This window comes from Fundulus heteroclitus, chromosome 2, assembly GCF_011125445.2.
Source record: "Fundulus heteroclitus isolate FHET01 chromosome 2, MU-UCD_Fhet_4.1, whole genome shotgun sequence".
NCBI classification, from domain to species: domain Eukaryota; kingdom Metazoa; phylum Chordata; class Actinopteri; order Cyprinodontiformes; family Fundulidae; genus Fundulus; species Fundulus heteroclitus.
In genome coordinates this window covers 13,585,102-13,595,238 of record NC_046362.1, presented here as the reverse complement: position 1 = coordinate 13,595,238, position 10,137 = coordinate 13,585,102, and the positions used below count along the sequence as shown (strand labels likewise).

Genomic DNA, 10,137 nt, shown 5'->3' with positions numbered 1-10,137 from the left:
AATGCTTTCACAAGAACTACAGTTAAAAAACATTTTTTTCAAAATTTATCAGAGAATCTAGAAATACATTTCTTGTTTTCTTTTAATATATGAAAAACTTTCAGTTATAAGGACGAAATATAATAAAATTTGTTCAGTATTTTTTATTTATTTTTATGCTTCTGCAAATTAAGTTTTAGTTATTTACAAATTTGTTAAGACATTTAGGATCTTGAGAAATAGCAGTATAATAACACTCTTTTCCTTGGATTATAACAGGACAAAATGGAAAAACTATAGGCAAAATTTACAGACATAGGCAATCTTCAAACAACTGAACATAACGTATTGAAAATAAGAATTTTATATGAATATATGATTTAATAGCATTTAGAAACTATAATTGAAATAATAACATTGGATTGTATGGCTATGAATACTTAATCTTATTATATGTAAAGCACATAATTACATTGTTTTAGGGTTGCCTTTTCTTACAATAGTTTCTTATTTCTTTCAAGGTTGTTGGTTTAGTTCGACACGCTCATTCTCTTCATTTCCTGGAGCTTCTGGATTTTCATTATTTTGGCTGCAGTGGCGGCTGGAATATCTGGAGCCGTACATCCATACCAAATAAAACACGGTCATTCCAAGTGCTGTGTACAATCCATAGAACTGCAAAAAACAAACAAACACAAAAACAGAGAAATCAAAAAATATATCTAAGAAGCATACAAAAACTATTAATCTGAATTGTAGATTTGTTAAAATCTTCAAAATGTTATTTTTTTTACCTGTGATTCAGCATACATTAGCTGGATTTTGGACAGTAATTCCTGAGATGAGTTGACTGGTTTACACCAATACTGGGGTGCAGCATTCTCAATTATTTCATACTTTCCTGTCCAGTTGGTTAATAAACAGGCATAATAACGGCCATCAGTCAACAATATTACCAGCCATAACGCTGTTGGAACTATGGTTATATTTAGGCAATCGAAGATTGATTTACATGGTTTACAGAATGGTCTAATTCCCACGGCTAGTAAAAATACTATAATTGGTGGAACAATGAAAAATACTGAAGTGTACATTCTGTTGTATCTAGCGTCGCAAGGGCAAGAAAACTCCATTCCCACCAGTCCCTCAGCGATCAACTGGACTATTCCAAAAAAGAAATTAGTTGCCAGGGGGCTGTTTTTAATTTCTTTTGTCACCTGAGACAGCCATTCCCTCCTCAGCTCCATTTTAACTCTATAACTGGGGGAAAAAAGGAGAAAAAGTGAAATTAGGAGAAGCAATAAGAATACTGTATTAGAACGCAAACCTGATAGCAATTTAAAATCTTATTGACATCTGCTGTGTATTAGCTTTGTTTTCATGTTAAATGCACTCTACTCCTCTTCATTAACAAGTTATAACGTGTCAAATTTGACAATAAAAAAACAAACAAAAAATAAACATCTCTTGCAATCAAGAAAATATGTAGTCAGTATGAAGAAAAATATCCATCCATCCTTTACTTCTTGTTTGACAATAGGCCATGGATGCAACAGTTTAAGCTAAGGTCCCCAGATGTCTCTCTCCAAGCTACCTCCTCCCTGTCATGAAAGGACGTCCCCAACCCAGCTGTGAAATACAATCCCTTCAGCAAGTCGCACCATGGCAAGCTGTCCTGAAAACATCGTTTGAGTTTCCACTTAAGCCCCTTTTCCACTGGCACTACTCAATTTCGCCCTCCCTACTCTGCTCTGCATAGTTCAGCTTTAATCAGTGCTAGGGCTACACAATATTAGTATAAGTTGCGATAGCGATATAGCTTGCCATGAATACAGAAAAAAGCAATGCGTTAATGTTGTGCCATCAAGTGTGCTTTCTGTGAAACTGACATCATAATCAAATCAGTGGTGGTCTGTCTAAGCTGTGCAGGAGAGAGCTGACTCAAGATGGCGCAGAGCGGTCTCCTCGCCAGACAAAGCTGATCCCGCTGCAGTGCTGAGTTTCACATGCCGGAGAGCCCACTATGACCGGGGGCCGCCTTCTAACAGCTACGTTTTGGGGAAAGTTAAATGGTTTATTTAGAATGGTTTACGTAATGCGTTTTCTTGGTGTTTTTAAACACATGGAGCTAACCAACATAGCTCCCGTTAGCTTCTTCGAAAAACACGGCATGCTGATGTAATTCAGATATGTTTTTATGGCTATAAGAAACGTTATCTCAACAAAGGTTTATACATTGATGGAATATTCATGTCTGTGTTTTCCGGTCCGCTCATTATGACCAAAATAAAGCCGAAGCTTTTTAAAATTAGCGCCGAATGTCCGCTAGCCTAATGCTATTAGAAGCACTCACTCTTCCTGAGTACACAACTTTACCACGTTTTTACCTTCTCAAACTTTTTTTGTTTCATTAAACAACAAATGTCAGCAAACACATTATGAGCACTTAGATCCTGAATTCAGGGTGCTTAAATAATTAGCTAACACTTATTGCACTCCAGGTGGTTCTTTGCAAAATGCACATTGTTATCAGTAAAATGTCCATAATGATAGATTTGTGATATGTTGTGCAGCCCTAATGGGCATGTGTTGTTTTTCAACCAGCCAAGAAATGCCTGGAAGAGGGAACAACCTAGAGGTGTGGCTTTAACCCCCATTCACGTCTTGTTTGCAGCAATAACACTTTTGAAAAATCTGGAACCAAACCCTCTTGTTTCCCCTTGCCCAATCGCTGAAAAGCAGTGTATTCATGTCAAAACTTCACTCGAGTTTCTTTGGTTTGACCTTCCTCCTGAGCAGGGCAACCCAGAAACCCAGGACCTGAAAAAAACTATTGCTGAAATGGCTGTAAGGGGGCAGAGCCGAGTAGAGCCCGACCAAACTGAACTAGTGCAACAGGGGCTTTAGCTCCAGACCCTAACCTAAATTTTAAATACAGTCACCCTGAAGAAGCAAATTTTACATGTCATAATATACTAAAAATGGTGGGCGATTTCCAGTTTCTATAACAAAATCTAACTTCAAATGAATAAACAGTTACAACAGATTCTGACAAATTGAATTCAAACACACCAATTTATGAGCTTGTAAAAGCCCTTTAGCAGAAATTACTGAAATCACATCATTGTTTTAGCATTTTTACCCTTGTCCTAGTGTCATCCCTGCCCCAACTTCTATATAATTTTTCTATTTACAGATAAAAACATGATTGAGGCCCCTAAAAATTAACCAGTTTTAATTAAAAAAGTATTTTACCTGATGGCCTGAGTCACTATAAAGATAGGAACCCCAAAGGACTTTCAGAAGTTTCAGTTTCTTCTGAAGATAGGCGTGCATTTCCTTTTATAAGTAGTAGAGTGGAGGAGGTGTTATATGACTAACCAATTGACTGCTATTTCAAGAAAAAAAGTGTTTTAATACTACTTCTTTGACATATTATTACAAAGTAAATAATAATAAAACAATTTGCACTATTAAAGGTTAAAGTTGTGTTTACAAGAAAAAAAAGAGAGTTCCATGTCAATCTAAAGTCAAAAAGCAAAGCTTTAATTACACACAGTGTTGTGAAAAAGAAAGTAAACCATGATTTACAAACGGTGTGCCTTCATTCTAGACCAAGGAAATGTAAAGCATGCTAAAGAGGCATTTACACAAACAACCAACTTCAGTCTTTAAAGTGCTTTACTTAATAAAAAGGGAGCAAACCAAATTCAGAGATTTTACGTGCCAGAACCTGCAAAAAAAAAAAAAAAAAACTTTTCCAGGTTCTGATATAAATCTAATCACAAGAGCATTAGCATTCAGAACAGAATCTGATAGAATAAATGGTAAATGGCTTGTACTTGTATAGCGCTTTCTAAAGTCCGACGACCCCAAAGTGCTTTACACTTTGATCATTCACCCATTCACATACTGACGGTGGTGAGCTATGTTTGTAGCCACAGCTGCTCTGGGCAGGCTGACAGAAGCCAGGCTGCCATACATATGCACCACCAGACCCTCTCACCACCGCCAGCAGGCAATGTGGCTGAAGTTTCTGGTCCAAGGACGCAGCGACTGAGACGGTCGGAACGGAGGATTGAACCGACAACCTGGCAGTTACAGGTCACAGTGTGTTCTGGCACTGTTTGAAAAGACTGCCCGAGTAGGATTATTTGTAGAGTAAATGCTGCAAGTGAGCAGGATTGGTATCTTCGAGCACAGAAAATGAGTTGAATTGCGCGACAGCAGTTCGAGAGATCACAGTGGCCGAAAAGGTGCAAATACATAAATGCGCTGCAAACCCAAAAACTACTGCAAACACAAAACACATGTAAAGGAAAAATGCAGCAAAAGATCACAGAAATTACAAACACAAAGTGTAAACATGCAGCAAACACAAATGATGCTGATGCTTACAATTACACTTGTAATTTGATATACCTATATTAATAACAATAATGATTAGACAGTGAAAGATTTTAATGGGGCTGTATCAGTGCTTGTATTTGTGTCCATGTTAAAGTGATTTTGCATGTGTGCTCCTATACCAGTGTGTGTGTCTGTATGTATGCATGGATGTGTCTTTTGTTTCAATATGTCCACATTGTGAGTCGGTTCCACACTTCTTTCAAGACTTCCACATATAGTGCTTTGTAACATTTTGTGGGGGTGGAATAAGTTCAAGAACTTCATCAAACAGGTACCAGTTTCATCCTTATGCAGCCAGAAGAATTGATTTGACCCAATACAATGCAAACATTTGACCTGGACATGTGTCTCTTGTATGTTACCTGGATACAAATCATGATTATATCTGAGAATACACCATTTACCAATCAGCTCTGAACTTTCCCACTGGTTTGTTTTCCTGTATTTCCCTCACATCAATGGCTGTGATACAGCCAGTTCCGTCTTCAGTCCAAAACTGAAACACTGGGTGTTTAAGCACTTGCCGTCAAACTGCTTACGTGTTGTGCACATGGAACTTATATCCCGAACCATCAGTTCTTCTGGAGCCAGAGTAATGACCTGGTGAATTGTCATGGTTCTGGGAATAGACAGTATCTTTGGCATTTTCCGGGCAGCACAGGAATGAGGCATCTTCTCTGATCCACGTTTATTACAACAGAACTTAACTTTTTTCTGCCACATACAATATGGCGGTGGCGTTGACGTGCGAACCCGTGCCCAACGACACGTCTACGTATATGATGTCTATGCCTAAACGGACATGGAGAAAAAAAAAACTTTTGCGAGATCTCGCAATAACTATTGCGCGATCTCGCAATAGTTTTTTCCCCCCTCCATGTCCCTTTAGGGGCTCCGTAAACTTCTGACCAAACATTTAAGAGAAGTTTTTCAACCATATGTCAGTTTTTTGCATCAAAATCTCCAACTACCCGTCTTTGTCTTCTGTCCGTCTTTCGCAGCAAGTGTTTTAATTGAACATGAGCTCAGTGCAAGTTCAGCTCTAAACACAGTACTCCAATGTGCTAATAGATGTCAGTAACATGACAGATCTTGTAGTCTTAGTAAACACTATAAAATAACAAAATAAGACATCCTTTTTCTGCGTCAGCTACACACATGTTCTTAAAATAACAAAGTTTTTCATAACTAATAGTTTTCTATCTTCTTTTTATGAAACGGTGTTGAGTCATTTAGTTTGACCACCACAATATCGCAAGATAAATGACCATATTGGAGAAAAATGGGAGCATGACAAACAGTAGTTTGATAAAATGCACTTCCTTGGAATATAATATATATGTTTTGGACTTGCATACATATGTAAAATAGGACAATATGGAAAGAGTACAGATAAAATATACAAATCCTATATATTAATTAAAATATACAATCAAGTAATTAAAATAGTACTTTTTCCTATGAATACATAATAGGAAAAACATCTAAAAAAAATAACGAAAACCTTATTATCATAGTTATAACAAAAAATTATAAAAAAAGCAGAAATACTATAAGTGTTTCTGCAAGACAAATTTTGGGCTGTATAGTTATAAACAAACAGTTAATGTTATCACATGTAAAGCACACACTTACAGCTATACCAAATATTTTAAAGTTGGCATATCATACAAATGTTTCTAATTTCTTCAACATCTTGAGGTTTCAATCGGCTCGTTCTCTTCATGTCTTGGAGTTTCCGGATTTTGTTCCTTGCAGCAGCACTTGAAGCCAGCCCAATATATCAGATACAGCAAGGTCAACACAAATGCCATCAAATTTCCAATGAACTAAAAAGCATCCAAAAAAGAGAAACAAATACTTCTTATTAGCATACAAATACTACTCATCTAAATTTTCGATCAGTGAAAATCTGTTGATATGTTGTTGTTTCTTACCTGCGATTTAGAATACCATCTCTGTGTTTCGGCCAGTAACTCCTGAGAGGAGTTGGCTGGTTTACACCATTTCTGGGGTGCGGCATTCTCAATCATTTCATACTTTCCTGACCAGTCGGTCTCTATGCAGGCATAATAACGACCATCGATAAACACTATTATCAGCCATGTTATGGATGAAACCAAGATGTTAATAAAGGCGTGGATGGCGGATATACATGACTCACGTATTTCCTGAAATTTAACCATAATTAATAGCAAAAAAACTACAGCGGCTGGAACCCAGAGAAATGCTGAGGTGTATAGTTGGTTGTACCCAGAGTCACAAGGGCATGAAAACTCCACTTCCACCAGCTTCTCAAATATCACTTGGATCAATCCAAAAGAAAAAGTAGCTGCCAGTGGGCTTTTTTTAAATTCTTCTGTTAGCTTTTTGAGCCATTCCTTCAGATCCATATTTAACTCTATAATTAGAGAAACACAAGAAGAAAAAGAGGAATTAGGAGAAGCAATAAAAATGTTGTATTGTAATATAAACCTGATTGCAATTTTAAATGCTTTTAACACCTGGGCTGGAGTATTATCTTTCTTTTCATAGTAAAAGTATTGTAAATGCCTTGTCAAGTTAAAATGTGCTCATTTTATTTTAAAAAATACATACATGTTAAAACCTATTACTTCAATACTTAAACAAATGATTTTTGGTGTGAAAGTGATTGTCCTCTTTTTTGTTTTAGAAAGGCCACTAAATGCTGGCAATCAATCAGTCAACAATTAACAAAGTTTTCATTACACCAAGTTTTGTGAAACAAAGTATACCACTCTCTTCAAAGAAAACTGAAGAAAGTTGAAACAAACATTACTTAGTAGAGTGTGTCTTCATTCTAGATTGAGGAAATGTAAAACATGCTACATATGCATCACATTAATGACCAACTTTAATCTTTACTGCAATTTACTGCACTGCAACCTACAGCAACAATCACATAGTGAAATTTGCTGACGACACAACTCTGGTGGGTCTCATCACCAAGGGTGACGAGACTCAATACAGGTAGGAGGTCGACCATCTGACCACGTGGTGCAGGGACAACAACCTCCTGCTGAACGTCAGCAAGACCAAAGAGATTGTTGTTGACTTCCGGAGAGGTCACACCCAACACCTGCCACTGACCATCGACGGTGCTGTGGTGGAGAGAGTGAGCAGCACCAAATTCCTGGGGGTGCACATCAGTGAAGACCTCTCCTGGACCACCAACACTGCATCACTGGCGAAGAGAGCTCAGCGCCGCCTGTACTTCCTGCGGAAACTCAGGCGAGCAAGTGCTCCACCAGCCATCATGAGCGCATTCTACAGACGCACCATTGAGAGCATCCTTTCTAGCTGTATCGCTGTGTGGGGCGGAAGCTGCACTGTATACAACAGGAAAGCCCTGTAACGCATAGTGAACACAGCTGGAAGGATTATTGATGTTTCACTCCCTTCCCTGAAAGACATTTACATTTTGAGTGATGCAAGTCACCCCGCTCACAATCTGTTTGACCTACTGCCCTCTGGGAAGAGGTACAGAAGCCTGCGCTCCCGCACCACCAGACTCACCAACAGCTTCATACACCAAGCTGTTAGGATGCTGAACTCTCTCCACCCTCAGCTACATAACATCCTGGACATTGGACCCACAGATGGCTGCCTTGCACTACTCCACCTGCACACTTGTACACTTTGCAATTTGTTGTTGTTGTCCTGAAAACACAACATTTCTGCTGCTCTTACATAACTTGCACCACTATGCCACTTTCTTTCCTACTAATGTCAAATGGAACTACCTCAGCCTTTTATTTTATTGGCCTGAATTTGCACTACTATTTTATTGACTGTCTATGTACAATTTAAAAACCAAATTTCGCTGCTCTTATTTCTTCATTGTATGTGCCCTCTTATTTACTTATTTTTTGTTTATCTGAATGTTATGTTTGTCTGTGTACTTAAATTGGTAAAATATGTCTTGTCTTCACCGTGGGATAGTGAGAAACGTTATTTCGATCTCTTTGTATGTCTGGAGCATGTGAAGAAATTGACAATAAAGCTGACTTGACTTGACTTGAATTTACTTTGTAAAAAGAAAGCAAACCCAGTTCTAGGATTTCGCATATCAAATAGATAAATAAAAATGATCCAGTCTTTTTCTGGATCAAAAAGAAAATCTAGGTTTAAGCGTATGAACATTCAAAACAGATTCTGACAGATTTAAACCAAATACACCAATGTATCAGCTTGTAGCCCTTTAGCAACAATTATTGAAATCACATTATTATGAAAATAATTTGGTCCTTTTTCCTAGGCTAAATACTTTTTCCTTGTGTCACCCTGCCCCAATCTTTTTCCCATTTGCCCCTCTATTTACAGATAAATACATCACTCAGGATCCAAACGATTAACCCGTGTAATTTAAGCATGTATATTTACCTGATGGTGTGAGTCGAGATTAAGATCAGGAGCAACAAAGGACTCGGTTTCTTCTGAAGACAGATTTACATTTCATTTCCTTTTGTAAGTAGGAGGGTGGAGTAGGTGTTACATGACTAACATTTCCACTTCCAATTCAAGAAAAAAGGTCTTCAAATGGTACTTCTTTGACAAATGATCCCTAAATTATGTATAATTAAATGTAATATCTACTAAGATTTCCTTCTTAATAGTAATAAGTTTAACTAAAATACACAAACAAAACAATGTGCATGTAACTTTCATCTAAGCACTATGCCAAGGCTAAAATAGTGTTTACAACAGGAAAAGAAAAGAGATGAGAAAGGTTTCCCTAACAGGCAAAAGCTCATGATATCTGTAAATCAAAAGTCATAAAGCAAGGGCTCTGTCACTTTTACGCAAATAAGCTGTAGTTAACCTCGCCCCCTCCCCCGCCCCCCCTCCCCATAACTCAATTTTTACACTCACACTTTATGCACAAGAAAATGGCTGCAAACAGATAACCTAGCAAGTCAGATTGACAGATTGATAATGTGTAACACTCTACGTTCTGCACATTATCAATATGGGACTGCGCCTATCAAATCAGCTCAGAGAAAAGAGGGACATTCACAGAACTTTGTGAGTTGATTGGGTGAAGCAACATCTAGTGCTAACAAAGGTTGGTTTCAGCCAATCATGGTATAAAATGAAAATGTTATAGCAGGGGCCGTGAGAAACCACAACAAGTTACGCTGGACACACTGATTTGAATAATGACAAACATGGATTCTGACAAAACATATGTGATAGCAAAAGCTACGCCACCTCTTGCTTTCATCACAGCTGTATCTACTATAACACTGCAACGTGGTTGGCCAACCAGCTTGTTTTCAAGACATGAACAAATCACAAATTTATTGCCAAATAAATGACTTGTACTTGTATAGCACTTTAACTAGTCTTAACAACCTCCAAAGCACTTCACACTATAGTTTAGTCATTCACCCATTCACACCCTGACAGTGGTGAGCTATGTTAGTAGTTACAGCTACCCTGGGTGAAGTGTCTTCACCCGCACTTGGGCAACTGTCTTGCCCAAGGGCAAGTATCTTGCAAGTGTCTTACACAACAACAGAGACAGTCTTACACAACAATGGAGACAGTCAGAGCGGGGGATCGAACCGGCAACCCGGCAAATGCAGGACGAACTCCCTTACCTCTACGCAACCGTCGCGGGGGTGGCTTTTTCTAAAAAGTGCAAATACGCGCTTGAACTGTTTCTATGAGTAGTAGAGACACAAATGGAAGTACAAAAACTGTATTTTGCATAATTGGTCCCCT

The 10,137-nt window shown here is 38.1% G+C and overlaps 2 long non-coding RNA genes across 2 annotated transcripts; both read right to left on the bottom strand.

The window, feature by feature from the left end:
* Window positions 1–345: 345 nt before the first annotated feature.
* On the bottom strand, window positions 346–3,282 carry LOC118566391. The gene is made up of 3 exons (XR_004932981.1): window positions 3,235–3,282; window positions 774–1,239; window positions 346–654 (listed from the first exon to the last, which is right to left on the bottom strand). It is a non-coding gene; the product is annotated as an uncharacterized LOC118566391 (long non-coding RNA).
* Window positions 3,283–5,251: 1,969 nt separating this feature from the next.
* Window positions 5,252–9,139, bottom strand: LOC118566390. Its single transcript, XR_004932980.1, has 3 exons — window positions 8,794–9,139; window positions 6,327–6,790; window positions 5,252–6,218 (listed from the first exon to the last, which is right to left on the bottom strand). It is a non-coding gene; the product is annotated as an uncharacterized LOC118566390 (long non-coding RNA).
* Between the last annotated feature and the right edge of the window lie 998 nt (window positions 9,140–10,137).